The sequence below is a fragment of the Pinus tabuliformis genome, chromosome Q (assembly GCF_031772625.1).
Source record: "Pinus tabuliformis cultivar Carrire ecotype Pingquan chromosome Q, CPIR1, whole genome shotgun sequence".
Classification (NCBI taxonomy): Eukaryota; Viridiplantae; Streptophyta; class Pinopsida; order Pinales; family Pinaceae; genus Pinus; species Pinus tabuliformis.
This window is the reverse complement of record NC_142296.1, coordinates 147199799-147216269: the sequence shown is the minus strand read 5'-3', so window position 1 is coordinate 147216269 and position 16471 is coordinate 147199799. Positions and strand designations below refer to the sequence as shown.

General features: G+C 36.8%; 1 pseudogene; it reads left to right on the top strand.

Annotated features, from left to right (window-relative positions):
* The first annotated feature begins 7729 nt into the window (after positions 1 to 7729).
* On the top strand, positions 7730 to 13355 carry LOC149218678 (caffeic acid 3-O-methyltransferase-like; annotated as a pseudogene).
* The last annotated feature ends 3116 nt before the right edge of the window (positions 13356 to 16471 follow it).

The following is a 16471-nucleotide window of genomic DNA, read 5'->3' as shown; positions in this document are numbered from 1 at the left end:
CAAAAAGATAGATCAACGCCTTATAATTCAGCCTCTTCGAGGGGGCAACCTCCTTTACATTACACAAATGAACAATTCTTGGATGATTCAAATGACAAGACCTCCTTTCTATATATAGGAGTCTAAGGGGTAATAATATAATTAGAGCTGACATAACAATAATAATGTAAGGGCACAATAATAACAATAGTTGGCTTCTATGGGGCACAATAGTAACAATATGGGGACTACATGGGTACAACAATATAATAAGGGGGTTGTACTAATAACAATAAGAGGTTACACTAGTAGTATAGGGGCATAACATGCCCCTCTCCTTCAAAAAGTGTTGTCCTCAACGCTTGAGTAGTTCTTGATGCTTCTGTATAAAATTCTTGTCCTCCCATGTGGAATCTTTAGCAGGTAAGTTCTTCCACTTGATGAGATAATTTGAAATTGATCATTTTCATAGCTGCTGTGTTCTTGTTTCTATGACTGCTACAGGTTCCAATATGATTTTTCCTTCCTCTTCAAGTTCTGGCAATATTGTTTGAATTGGGATCTTCTGCAAATTTTGAATGAGAGGCCATACTTCTTCGTCCTTCTTCCATTCAATCCTTGCTTCATTTATCAAATCTAGTTGGATAATAGAAATAGCGCAAAACAATGCTTCCACATCCTCATCCTTTCTTGAGAGTGCATCTGCAACAAAAATTTTCTTCCCTTTTCTATAGATGATGCCAAAGTCATAACCCAACATATTTGTGACCCATTTTTTCTGTTCTTCTGAAGATAATAGTTGTTTTGAAACGTGTTTAAGACTATCATGATCCATTTTTACCTTGAAGTGTCTTCCCATTCAGTAAGGTTGCCATTTCTTAAGTGAAAATAGTATTGCCAACATTTCCTTCTCATAAATAGATTGCTTGAGATGTAGCAGTAAAAAACCCAATCACCTACTTCAAAACATTTTTAACTACGATGTTGATCTACCTATTGTTTCATTCGATTTTGCACCAAAGTGGCATTATCCTTTAAAAGTTGGAGAACTTGTTGTTGATGATCTATGTGATCTTTCACTACTTGAACCTTTTTCTCCTTGATATTTCCTTCTATTTTGAGAGTTTTACGAGTGGTAATTTCTTCCAATGCTTTACAAGATATGGGTGGATTCATTTCTTGATGCTCGATGTGATCTTTCACTTCTTGAACATTTTTTTTCTTGATATGTCCTTCTATCTTGATAGTTTGAGGAGTGGTAATTCCGGCCAATGTATTACAAGATATGGTTGGATTCATTTCTTCTTTCTTGATGCGATCTTTCACTTCTTGAACCTTTTTCTTCTTGATATGTCCTTCTATCTTGAGAGTTTGAGGAGTGGTAATTCTTGCCAATTCTTTACAAGATATGGTCAAATTCATATCTTCTTTCTCTAGGGTTGGGTCCTAGTATATATCCTCTTCTTTTGATGTTTCTTAATCCTTTTCTTCCTCCTCTTCATACTCTATGTAAAATAACTTCTTCTCAGCACACTTATGACCTTTAGTGGATTTGCTATCATAATTGTAACAAAGCCGTTTTCCTCTTTTTTCTTCCAATTGTTGTGGTGTAACCCTTGTAGGTTGTGGAAGGCTAGGAGAAGCAACACTTCCATCTTTATTGTTGTGAGGGGTAGAATTCCTTGTTGCCATAATTTTGCTTTCCACTTTGTAACAAAGCCCTTTTTCTCTTTTTTTCTTCCAATTGTTGTGGTGTTGCTCTTTGTATTCTCATAATATGCTATAATTTCCTCCGTGAAAATTGACCATGTAACATGTTGTTTACGAGAACAAAGCCCTTTATACCATAAGAGTTTATCTTGTTCTAAATATGAAGATGCAATACAAACCTTTTGTAATAGTGTTACACCATGTAGATCAAAATATTTCTCCATCTGTAGTATCCAATTTACCAGATCCTTGCCATCAAACTTCCTCATCTCGCTTTTTCTTGATTTTAGGACATCGATCTTGAAACGACTATAACTTTGTGCTTTCAGATCTTTAAGTTCTAAAATTGTGAGCTATAGTAGCCCTCTATGTCCTCTTTCCAATCCCACTAGTCTGATCAAATTTAGATTCTCAAAGAAAGAGTTATGCACAATCTGCCAAGATGACCTAATTATATACCTTTTCAAAAGAGTGAATTTTTATGAAGTGTCACATGTTATTGTTTTTGTTAAACACACATGGACAACAAAGAATAGGAAAGATAAATCATTCAGTACATTTTTTATTAACTGGACATGTACATTTATAATACAATGTTGTGACTCTTGGGTTTCAGATCCCAAGGTCTCTTGGACTACTTAGTCTTTTCGGCTTCCACACTAACCCTTTAGGATTAGGTGTCCAACATTCCCCCCCTTAATTCGAAGGGTTATGTATGAGTCCAAGAAGAGAGTTGTAATACAAAATGTGCAAAAAATGCATGGCAGCACTAGGCTGAATGTGCTCTATGAAATGTTGGTATAAAGGGCGATGGTTTAAGGATGACCACCAACACTGGAACGCTTAGTGCAGTTCCCGGAACTCTTCCAAAACTGGCAAGAAACTGAAGTTTTCTGCTAGAGGAAGTGATCCTATTGTTTTAAAGAGGGAAACCTTCAACCATAAAAGGGAGGTCTCACCCCGCATAAAAGGTAAAACTTCAACCTGAAAAGGGAAGTCTCAACCTGTGATGGTTTAAGGATAACCAACAACTCTGGAATGCTTAATGCAATTCCTGGAATTCTTCCAAAACTGGCAAGAAGCTGGAGTCTTCTGTTAGAGGAAGTGTCCCAGATTGCCAACTGAAGGCATGTTTAGGCATCTTTGTCTCTGGCTACAACTCTGAAACTAGTGTGGCAGGTTGTGGCTCAGGCTCACTTGATGTGGCTTTGAAGCTTGTAGATGACCATCATTTCCCCCCCTGTCAGGTACAAGGTGAGAAGATGGAGAAAAATCAACTGCAAGACTGTTCAATACTCTAGAACAAGTTCTAACATGCGTTTGGAATATCTTCTTGGCTGTTGATGCCCATTGCCAAGAAGCGATCCATCCAAGATGAATCTTTGTTCTTGCAGAACGTTTATTTCTGAAGCATCTGTGTGAAGAATGGCTGGTTTTATGACAGTGCTTACATGGATGATGATCAAAAAAGTGATCTTTCAGATGGCCAACTCGGTCACAGTGTTGGCATTTCACAATCTGTTGTTGTTGTTGTTGTTGTGGAAGAGGGGCAGATTCTGGAACAGCTGAAACTGAACTGTCAATAGGAGCAGCTGAACTGTCATGAATGAATCCAGCACTCTGAAACTGAATGGGCTTGGCATAGTCTGGAATATGAAAGGACAAGTCCTTGTCATATCCAAGACCAGTTTTGTGCTTGTTGTGTACAAGCTGTTCCCAAGGTCTGATGATAGGCTTGGGAAGTGCAGACTAAGTTTCTGCATCTACATGTACAATTGCTGCTTTATTGGATACTAAATCTGAATGAACTTGAACAATATTGACTTGTTGTTTATGGGAGTCTGCTTCATTGTTCTGAACAGAAACAGGTTCAGAATTATGACTCCACTACTGTAATTCTTCCTGCTGTAGCTTTGTCTCAAGCTGCAAAAACTCAATATTCTCTTGTATATTATACAAACAGGTTCTAATATCAACCAGAGAAGCTTTGCTTATTCTCACTGTATCATGATCTGAGGAATGTATGAGAGTTTTTAAGAACTCTAATATTTCAGTAATTCGAGGCATATTCTTCATTGTCAAAATTACACCCCTTTAAAAGACTGATTATAACTATGACTCAATGAGTAAAAGTAACACCCACTCACAGTACAAAGACACAGAAAAATCCTTTGTAAATGTGCAGCAAATGAATCAAGGAACAGAAACTATACAGTTTCACAACTGGGGCAGCAGCAACTGCAACATTGGCAACTGAGAAGAGAAGCCAACTGCCTCAAGCTAGACCTTCAGAGAGTCTTCTGGGTAAGAGTGTAGAGTGGATATATTATATTTTACAAGCTTTTAATACTGGTGACTTAGCTCAGTATCAAGAACTATGTCATGTTCATAGGGATGCTCTCAATGCACAACCAGCGCTTGTAGAGAATGAGAAAAAGTTGCTGGAAAATATTAATATACTATGCTTGATGGAGATCATATTAGCCGTCCTTCAGAAGATAGAACAGTCCTACTGAGTATCATTGCAGACCGAACCAAATTATCAATTGAAGATGTTGAGTATCTCCTCATGAAAAACCTTTCTGTTCATTTAATTGAAGGAGTTATTGACCAAGTTGATGCGACTGTGCATGTATCTTGGGTACGACGTAGAGTGGTGGGAATACCCCAGATCAAATCCTTAAGGGATACGCTTGACAGTTTGCTGCAAAAATTCCACACAACTTTGTTCGTGTAGTCTGTCTTACTATAAACCTGCCCAAATGCCCTTGCAACTCACTCCTTTAGCACAATAAAACTTTCGAAAAAAAAAAATTAAGACATGATTTGCATGGCAAGGGGATCATGAAGAATACAATCATGCATCATTGGAATCCTTACAATTCGTCTCAATTAGAAAGATACACCTACTCCGCGGCTATAGTTCAATGCGTTAAGGGACTGTTTCTTCATTCTTTTTAGATGCTAGTATCATCCTATTGTTACAAGATTTCATAATTCTAGTCACAGAATAATGAGTGCCAAAAACTAGCGCTTCATTTCTACTAGGCATACGAAAGATCAACCAATTCTTGCTTCCCAACTCTATACAACAAGTCAAACTTAAATATCGGCTTTCGAATGCTCTAATGTTTCGAACGCTCCAATGTTTCAAGCGGGCTCCGAAGAGGAAATACAATCATGGATAATTACCAGTGTTATATGAAACACTGCGTTTTGGAGAAATCCTTTATATACCAGCGTTATATATATATACCAAAGAAAACAATGGCGTTATATAAATAACAAAACAGTGTTATATATGAAATATTGTGGCACCACCATGTTTAACGCAAATACCTTTTCTTTGACTGTGTAGACTCAAGTATTTACAGTGCAAGGCCGTGAGCCTTCAGTATTCGCAAGACTTCATTTCCAGTGACACTCTTCACCTATGCAATTCCTTGGGATTCACGGAGAATCACACCAATTTGTGATGGCGTCAAACCTCTCTGGTTCGTATGCCCTCTGAGCCACGATCAATTCCACTTCTGCTACGCATCATCAAATTTTCCGCATATATAACCAAGCTCTCAAAATATATTGTATCGAACTACTGAACGTCTTAAGAAATATTTTCCAATGCTAAAACTACCGTAGCAAAATTTCAAAAACATCTCTGCAAATTGTTAAAATATTTGAAGATCAGATATAGCATCGTAAAAGAAATGAAAAAAAACTTAGAAAATTCTTCAGTAAACAGGGCCGACTAAAGGCTCCCCTTTGCACTCTGATTGTCCCTTGCGGCCTCTGCACCAACATCCAGGCTCTCTGCCATCCTATTGAGCCACCCTTTCTAATTTCCTTACGGCCGGTGCTGGCTCACATTGTCCCAGCATAAAACCTTCCACATCACGTCGGCTCTTTTCAATTCAATCCACGACAGCGCCAAAGCCGGCTCCTTTCGCCCCCCCTGTTCGCAGAGATCCCTTAATCACAAGTATTGGTCGCTCGCGAGCAGCTAGTTTTTCCACAGATTCACCTCAAAAATCAAATTGGCTTTTGATAGAATAGCAATTGAAGATGTTGTGACACTTCTCCGATGTAGGCTCTGTGATAACTCTTCACTGCAGCTCCTACTACCTGATGCTGCAGAAAATTACAGTAAATTGCAGTATCTGCTGTCAAACACAGTAAATTGCAGAATAAATAGTATCGTTTTCGACCCAGACAACGAAAGAAACACATTGGCTATGTCCTTCCAACGTCCTTGATGCTTCAATCTGAGAAATAATCTGTTCTCATACCTGGTCAGGACATTAAATGACAGAGGGCGCAGGTAAAGAATGGCGCAAATAGCGTTGGGTGAAGGAGCGTTTCGTATGCAGAGAGCAGCGTATTAAATGCAGGTGGAGCAGCGTAATTATCATGAAACGCTCATGGACAGTGCAGACATCACGCAGGAAAGGAATATGCACAGCCCAGGGAGTGCAGAGGGCGCAGTCAAGGTGTAACCGAAACGCACATTCAGATTTCCAAAATGCATATTCAGATTTCCAAAACGCATATTCAGATTTCCAAAACGCACATTCAACAGGGCAGAGGGCGCAGTGTCAGGACAGAGGCGTTGATGACAGAGGCATTATAAGGCAGCGGCAGCATGTCAGGAGTGCTGGAAAAGAATATGGCAGAGGGCCAGGACTGACATGCACATAACAGGCCACAGAAAAACAAGTGGCTCTGATACCATGTTAAACACACATGGACAACAAAGAATTGGAAATATAAATCATTCAGTACATTTTTTATTAACAGGAGATGTACATTTATAATACAATGTTGTGACTCTTGGGTTTCAGATCCCAAGGTCTCTTGGACTACTTAGTCTTTTCGGCTTCCACACTAACCCTTTAGGATTAGGTGTCCAACAGTTTTGACCTTAGGATCTGAAAAATATATACGAGAAACTACAGTCCGTCCCCTTTCTATAACTTCTTACAAAATTTCAATCTGATGCTCAAAACAAAAGTTATGACTAGTTTCCCCAGGTCACATTTTTGGAATGTCATTCGGGAGTCTGCAAAAAGGACAACTTCCTTAGATCATATCTCCGCAAATATAGAGAGAAAATATCTGAAATTTAGACCCAAGGTTTAGAACAATTTCAACCCAAATGGGTTTTTTTTGGTAGCATCTGAAACGTCGCAGAAAAAAAGTTATAGCGAAAATTTCACGATGACCTATTTGGAGCAGTGAAACCCTAGAATCCATAGCTCTGATACCAAATGTTATGAAACCAACTCACAAAAAGATAGAAAAGATAGATCAACGCCTTATAATTCAGCCTCTCCGAGGGGGAAACCTCCTTTACATTACACAAATGAGCAATACTTGGATAATTCAAATGACAAGACCTCCTTTCTATATACAAGAGTCTAAAGGGTCATAATATAATCAGAGCCGACATAACAATAATAATGCAAGGGCACAATAACAACAATAGTGGGCTTCTATGGGGCACAATGGTAACAATATGGGGACTACATGGGTACAAAAATATAATAAGGGGGTTGTACTAATAACAATAAGGGGTTACACTAGTAGTATAGGGGCTTAACATTTAATTATTCATAACTTTATAATATCAAAATCACTAAACCTTTATTTATTTAAATAATATAAAAAATAAACATTTATGTAGGAAACCATTAATTATAATTTATTTTGTTTAAATTATTTTTCTTAACTTGCATGGTGAGTTATAACATTGACATTGCGTGTGATACTGAGTTATAACATTTACATTAAGAATGATAAATATCACCGCCACTTTGACTTAAACACCACCACTTACTTTAACACGAGAAGAAAATGTAGGTGGTGTTAATATTATAACTTTAAAATAGTATGGCCGATTAGATAGAGTCTCATCCATTTAATATATAGATTGGTAGATTCAATTGAGTTTTGTCCCTTTACAAATACTCTGAAAAATGAAGAGCATAAAAGAGACCTTGCCTTAGAGTGTGATCATTCCCGACCCAGCAAGAAGCGTGTCCAAATGGCGTTAATAGATGCTGAAAACTTAGAATCCATTATGAATATTGTAAATGAGGAAGAATGCCTTCTGGGCATAGAGCTCGCATATTTATCATGCCTTCCGATGGCGATGATGGCAGTCATAGAACTCGATGTTCTACAAATCATAGCAAATTCTGGAAATGGTGTCCAACTCTCGCCCACACAAATCATTGCCCATATTCCGACCACAAACCCCGATGCCGCCATTACTCTTGATCAGATCCTCAGAGTGCTCGCCTGTAATTCAGTTTTGAGCTGCTCTATGACCATGAATGAGAACAAGAAGGCTGAGAGGTTCTATGGTCTCACTCCTCTCTGTAAATAGCTTGTCAAGAACTAGGATGGAGTCTCTCTCGCTCCATTTTTCTTGATTAGCAAGCCGTTCATGGAGTCCTGGAATTATCCGAAGGACGCTGTGCTTAAAGGCTCCTAGCCATTCACCAAAGCCCATGGAATGCATGCGTTTGAGTACCTAGCCGTTGATCAGAGATACAACAGGCATTTCAATAGAGCTATGTCTGCGCATTCAACCATGTTGATGAACAAGATTCTGGATATTTACGAGGGTTTCAAGGAGGTTCAGGAATTGGTTGATGTCGGAGGAGAAGTTGGGTTCACTCCCAATCTCATAGTTTCTAGCTATTCCCACATCTCAGCAATCAACTTTGACATGCCTCATGTTGTCATCGATGCTCCTCACTATCCAGGTAAAACTGAATCCCCATTTTTCAACCATCGAAAAACATTAGAATGTAATATCAGTGTAGGTGACCGATTCTAAGTCTGGTTAATGTGCATTTGTTCATCTGTGAAACATGTGGGTGGAGACATGTTTGATAGCGTACTGTTAGGTCCCTATACTACTAGTGTAACCCCTTATTATTATTAGTACAACCCCGTTATTATATTGATGTGCCCATGTAGTCCCCATATTATTATTATTGTGCCCCATAGAAGCCCACTATTGTTATTATTGTGCCATTGCATTATTATTGTTATGTCGGCTCTGATGATATTATGACCCCTTAGACTCCTATATATAGAAAGGAAGTCTTGTCATTTATATCATCCAAGAATTTTTCATTTGTGTAATGTAAAGGAGGTTGCCCCCTCGAAGAGGCTGATTTATAAGCTGTTCATCTATCCTTTCTATCTTTTTGTGAGCTGGTTTCACAACATTTGGTATCAAAGCTTTGGAAGTTAGGGTTTTTGCAAGCTCTAGAATTTCATCTAAAATAGGTCATCATGGAAGATTATCTATAACTTGTTCACTACGAAGTTTCAAAAGCAAAAAAAAAAACCATTTGAGAAGAAAATAGTCCGAAACTAGCGTCCAAATTTCAGATCTTGTCTCGCTATATTTTCAGATATATGATCTGAGGAAGTTAGGGTCTTTGCAGACTCCAAAATTACATCTTAAACAAGTGACCTTGGGAAAATCATCATAGCTTTCTCTCTAAGCATCCGATTGAAATTTCATCAGAAGTTATAGAAATAGGACAGACTGTAGTCTCTTATTTATAATTTTCAGATCCGAAGGTCAAAACAATGACAAGTGGCACTTCATACAAGTTCGCTCTTATGAAAAGGTATATAATCAGGTCATCTTGGGAGATTGTGCATAACTCTTTCTTGGAGAATCCAATTTCGATAAGACTGGTGGCATTGGAAAGAGCACACAAAGTGATACTCCAGGTCGCGATTTCAGAACTGGAAAATCTGAAATTATAGAGTTACAATCATTTCAAGATCGAGATCCTAAAATCAAGAAAAGGAAATATGAGGAAGTTTGATGGCAAGGATCTAATAAATTGGATACTACAGATGGAGCAATATTTTGGTTTACATGAGGTGCAACTGTTACAAAAGGTATGTATCGCATCTTCATATTTAGAACTGGATCAATTTTTATGGTATAAAGGGTTGTGTTCTTGTAAATAACTTGTCATTTGGTCAATTTTCACGGAAGAAATGATAGAACATTATGAGGATACAAAGACTAACACCTTCTTTAGCCAATTGATAAATCTCAAACAAAAGGGTTCAATGGAAGAGCACATTGAGGATTTCAAAAAATTGAATATAACTGTAAATGGTATTCTAGAGAAGAAAAGGATTCATGTCTTCATAGGGACTTTAAAGGATCACATTCAACATGAGGTTCATCTTTGGGAACCTGATTCATTGGAGAAGGCATTCAGGTTGGCAAGAAAAATTGAAAGCGGAATTATGGAAACAAGGAATCCTACCACTCAAAACTATAAATATGGAAGTGTTTTTTCTTCTAGCCTTCCATAACCTACAAGGTTTACACGACAACAATTGGAAGAAGAAAGATAAAAATGACTTTGTTACATTTTTGATATAAAATACACGAAAGGTCATAAGTGTGCTGAGAAGAAATTATTTTGCATAGATTGTGAACAGGAGGAAGAAAAGGATAAAGAAACATCAAAAGAAGAGGATATACACCATGAACCAACCCCAGAGAAATAAGAAATGAATCCGAACATATCTTGTAAAGAATTAGAAAGAATTACCACTCCTCAAACTCTCAAGATAGAAGGACATATCAAGAAGAGACAGGTTCAAGAAGTGAAAGATCACATCGAGAAAGAAGAAATGAATCCGAACATATCTTGTAAATCCTTGGCCAGGCTTAACACTCCTCAAACTATCAAGACAGAAGGACATATAAAGAAGAAAAAGGTAATAGTGTTTATTGGTTTGGGTAGTACGCATAATTTTATTTATTGCAAGATAGCCAAGGAATTCAGTTGCTTCCTATATCCAGCACCAGAGTGTCAAGTGATGGTTGCAAGTGGAGGAACCATAAATTTCTATGGAAAGTTCCATAATATCAAGTTACCCATGGGAGAATATGTATTGAATAGCCCAATTATCTCCATTCCAATGGGTGGTGTTGATGTTGTACTAGGAGTCCAATGGCTACAATCCCTAGGTACAATAGCTTTCAATTTTCAATAACTTTTCATTAAATTTCTTCCGAAGGAAAGGAAGTTGAAATAAAGGGTATCATAGGGAAGCTGGGAAAGATAATCAGCTCTAACGTACTGACAAAGCTTCTAAAGAAAGAAAAACGAGGCGTAATTTGACAATTATGTTCACTAGAGGTTCCCACATCGAAATCATCTATTTCTCCAGATCTACAGAAAGTCTTGGACAATCATTCCAAGGTATTGGAGACTCCCAAAGGCCTCCCACCTATTCGTGATCTTGATCATTCTATTCATTTCATTCTAGGAAGTCTTCCTCCAAACATCAGGCCTTATAGATATCCCTATCCCCAAAAGAGTGAAATTGAACGTATGGTTGTAGAAATACTAGAGGCTGGTATAATTCAACCTAATCAAAGTTCTTTCTCTACTCCAGTAGTATTGATGCACAAGAAGGATGGGTCATGGTACATGTGTCCAACTTATAGAGAGCTCAACAAGCTCACTATTAAAGATAAATTTCCCATTCCTGTCATTGATGAATTATTGGATGAATTTCATGGATGAATTTACTTCACCAAGTTGGATCTTCGTTCAGGATATCATCAAATCAGAATGAAAACTCAAGACACTCTGAAAACAACATTTAGAACATGAGGGTCATTATGAATTTTTGGTCATTCCTTTTTGCCTTACCAATGCACCTTCTACATTTCAAGGTTTGATGAATTCCATTTTCAAACCCGTTCTTAGAAAATTTGTGCTAGTATTTTTTGATGATATAAGAATATACCACAAGTCTTGGAAGGATCATGTTTAACATGCTAACAGGGTGCTCAAACTATTGGAGGAGAAACAATTATATGCAAAAAGCTCCAAATGTTTCTTTGGAGTACAAGAGGTGGAATATCTAGGTCATATTGTATCTCATGAAGGTGTTAAAGTAGACCCTAGCAAAATTAAAGCGATTACGGAATGGAAAATCCCCACATCCATAAATCATTTGCGAGGATTTCTCAGGTTGACAGGGAATTATCGAAAGTTTGTTAAGAATTATGGGAGAATAGCAAAACCTCTAACAACATTATTGAAGAAACATGTATTTTCATGGACTCGAGAAGCAACAAAGGCCTTTGAACATCTTAAAGAGGCAATGTGCCAAGCACTAGTCTTAGCTACAGCAGACTTTAGAAAAACCTTTATTATGGAATGTGATGCTTCAGAAAATGGAATTGGTGTTGTTTTAATGCAAGATGAAAGAACCATTGCTTTCAAAATTCATCCAATCAAAGGAAAGTATTTACACAAAGCTATTTATGAGAAGTAAATGTTGGCAACACTGCATGCACTTAAGAAATCGCGACCCTACCTAATGGGAAGACACTTCAAGGTAAAAATGGATCATGATAGTCCTAAATACATTTTAGAACAAATATTATCCTCTGAAGAGCAACAAAAATGGGTCACAAAAATGTTGGGTTATGACTTTGAAATTATCTACAAAAAAGGGAAGCAAAATGTTGTGGCAAATGCACTCTCAAGAAAGGATGAGGATGCGGAAGCATTGTTTTGTGCTATTTCTATTATCCAACCAGATTGGATAAACAAAGCAAGGGATGAATGGAACAAGGATGAAGAAGTGTGGCCACTCATTCAAAAGTTGCAGAAGATTCTAGTTCAAACAATATTGCCAGAACTTGATGAGGAAGGAAAAATCATATTGGAGCCTGGAGCAGTCACAGAAATAAGAACACGATAGCCATGAAATCGATCAATTTCAGAGTATCTCATCAAGTGGAAGAACTTACCCGTTGAAGATTCCACGTGACAGGACAAGAATTTTATACAAAAGCATGAAGAACTAATCAAGCGTTTAGGATAGCACTTTTTGAAGGAGAGAGGCATGTTAGGTCCCTATACTACTAGTGTAACCCCTTATTTTTATTAGTACAACCCCCTTATTATATTGTTGTGCCCATGTAGTCCCCATATTGTTATTATTGTTCCCCATAGAATCGCACTATTGTTATTATTGTGCGCTTACATTATTATTGTTATGTCGGCTCTAATTATATTATGACCCCTTAGACTCCTATATACAGAAAAGAGGTCTTGTCATTTCTATCATCCAAGAATTTTTCAGCTGTGTAATGTAAAGGAGGTTTCCCCCTCAAAGAGGTTGATTTATAGGGCATTCATCTATGTTTCCTATCTTTTTGTGATCTAGTTTCATAACAGGTACCAAGTGGCCAAGCTATCTTTATCAAGGTATGGCTATGACTTTTTATTGTTGGATCATTTTAATTATATTGGTTGAATGAGTATATATCTATTCATTATTTGTTTCAGTGGATTCTGAATGATTAGACAGACAATGATTGTGTAAATATTTTGAAGAATTGCCACAAGGCATTGCTAGAAAAAGGGAAGGTGATTGCGGTGGACACCATTCTCCCAGTGGCTGTAGAGACATCTTTGTATGCTTGACAGGCATTTCATTTAGATTTAGTGATGTTGGCATACTATTTGAGGGGCAAGGAGTGGATTGAGCAAGAATTTCAAGAGTTGGGCTGTGCGGTAGGATTCATAGGACGTGTTAAGCCCATTTGCCGTGTCAATGGATCGTGGGTGATGGAGTTCCACAAGTAACTTTGATGTGATTCCATAGCACTTTGTTTATCTCCATAAAGTTTGGCTGAATGTTCAGTTTGAAGACAAAATAAAAGTGATTTTATTATCTGCTGCCAAAGAATAAAAATAATGATAATATGTTATGCTAATTTTTAAAATATCTTTCTCATTATGTTGAAAGTGGAGAGAAAATTACTATATTTTACTAATTTTCTCACTATGTTTAAACTTTAAAGTGTTGGAATAATGTAAAAATTATATGTCTAGATATATTTGATGAGTTTTGTTGTAGTAGTTAGTGTTAGATAGAGTTGACGAGTTGTGTTGTAGTAGTTAGTGTTTGAGTTTATCTATCATAAATTGTGTTTTCGTAGTTTGTGTTGTGAGTTAGTGATCTAAATTATTTGGATCTAGATTGTCCAAGAAATTTGATTAATGATATTTGATTTCATTATTGTGCATCTCTCTATTTCGTAATATGGCATCGAACTCTCGGAGCAAAAGAGAAGCCTAGATCTGTGAAGGTTTTGAATAGAGAGCTATGAGATCATGTTGTTGCTCCCAATTTGTTTTATTTTATTTTGTGGAGGAATATTGCTAAACAATGTTGTCTACAACCCTTGTGTTGTCCTTTTGTGGTGTTGTCTGCGGTCCTTGTGTGTATGTAACTACAGTCTCCCTAAGTGAGAAGCCCATGGAAATATTTGGTTGCCAAACGTGGAAATATATAGCTGGGACAAGCATCATAATTGTGCAAAGTCTATTGGTCAGAGTCACATTGTGTAATTCATCATGCTGGTGGGTGTAATTTGTCAGGATGGAGGGTGTGGATTACAATGAACTCGAAAGCGAATATTTTATTCATCTCGAGGGTGTGGATTACAATTAACTAGAAAGTGAATATTTTATTCATCTCGAGGGAGTGGATTACAATTAACTAGAAAGTGGATATTTTATTCACCATCGTGGAGGGTGTGGATCACAATTAACTAGAAAGTGAATATTTTATTCACCATCATTCGTGGTGCTTAAGTTGAAAAGTATGATTTGATTTTTTAAATCAAGCCAAGCCATAAGTTTGGGGTTAATTTCTCATGGAGGTGTAAATTGGAGTAATAAGGAGCCGTGTAAAAAACGTGAATTCTTGTCACGTATTCACTTATTTCAAAGTGTTTTTTTAGAGAGATAAAATTGCCCATAATGTATGCAGGTATGAGTTAAAAATTTGGTGAAAAAAAATTTATGGTGAAAATTTTGCTTTTATTTATTGGTGAAAATTAATTTTATTTTTGGTGAAGAGAGTTAAAAAGGGGTTGGGTGTTTTTTGTTTGGGTGAAAGAATTTATTTGAAAGGTTTTTTTGGGAGCTTAAATTGTGTTGGGCGAAAAGGAGAAATAAGGAGTATTTTATGGCTTTGCTTTTTATTTGAAGTAATATAGAGTCTTGGTTTTTTAGATCCTATGCAGTTGGTTTTGGATCTCGTGAGTTTGGGTGCATTTTGTTGATTCACGATAATTGCAGAAGCTTATTTGAATGAGTCCACAAGGCTTCATGGAGGAAATTATGCAAATTGGAAAGTCAAGGTATTAACAGTTTTAGAGGGAAATAATTTGTCGTCCACAGTGAGTGGGTTGGAGCACAAACCCACTGTTGTTGCCACTATTCCACATTGGGAAAAAAGGGAAACAAGAGAAAGGTGTTTCTACGAATGTGAGTTAAGGACAAAACCATTCCTCATATTAGGGATTGTAAAATATCCAAAGAAACAAGGATGTTGTCAAACATTTGCATGAAACATCTAATACTAATCGAATTTTGTTCTTCAAGACCAATATTTTGTTAATTAAAATGGACGCCAATGAAAGTATAAGAAATTTCATTTCCCGTGTCAAAGATCTAAGTGATAAGTTATGAGACATTGGTGAAAAGGTGTCCAACATTGACTTGGGTCACCATCACATTACATGGTTTAGTGCAATATTATCAAATTTTTGTTTCAAGTCTTTCCACTAGAGAGAAGCCTCCTACTTTTGATGAATTGACATATATTCTTCTACAAGAGGAAGAGAGGATGAAGAACTTCAATTTGGGCTCAAAAATTCAAATTTGGCATTGGTAGCGAAGGGTAAGAAACCACTCAAATGCAACCCATGGGACAAGAGGAAAGGAGGAAAGTTTCAAACAAAGCAGAAAGGTATGGCACAATCTAAATTTCCAGTTCATGATAAAAGAAATGATGATTGTTATTATTCTCGCAAACCTTGACATCATGCTAAAGATTGTTATAAAAGGAAATATAACAATTCTAAATAGAGAAACATCAGGCATAATGGGAATTTTGTGGACAAAGAAACCTTAATGAAAGATGGATTTAAAAATTTCAAATTGTTTGTTTCTGATGCTACATTAGCTACTGAGACTTATGATGTGAATGCTTGGTTCATTGATTCTGGTGCATCACTCTGTATGTCTTGTAATAAGGATTCGTTTGATGAATATCATGAGAACATTGATGGAACATGTTGTTAGTCTTTGGTAGCATCAAAAGTTATTTTGCATTAAAAGTTGGTGGAGAGGCTAAGGCACATGAGTTCTAAAGAACCTAAAAACCATTTTGTGAAATTTCACCAAGATTTTATTTTATTAAAATAATTAATATTTTTAATGTGGTTCCTAAGTATAAACTTAGGGAAATTAAAATATTAATGGGTATTAACCAAAATATGGGTGAAAATGATCTAGAAGGCAGATCAAGTCATGTTTTAATCTTAGATGTTGATTAGAGAGTTATATCATCCATTGAACACTCAACAGGAAAAGTATAAAATGGAGGCTTGGCGTTCATTTAGAAACATGCATAAAGATGTTGAGGAAATCAATATTTTGAGGTGAGAAGTTCCAAGGAGGAAGATCTTGCAGCTGAGGGGCAGTGAGAATCGGGAAGGACTTTCTGGAGAAAATGGAGAAACATAAGGCATAATGGGAATTTTGTGGACAAAGACACGTCAATGATTGATGGATTTAAAAATTTCAAATTGTTTGTTTCTGATGCTGCGTAAGCTACCAAGACTCATGATGTGAATGCTTGGTTCATTGATTCTGGTGCATCACTCCATATGTCTTGTAATAAGGAT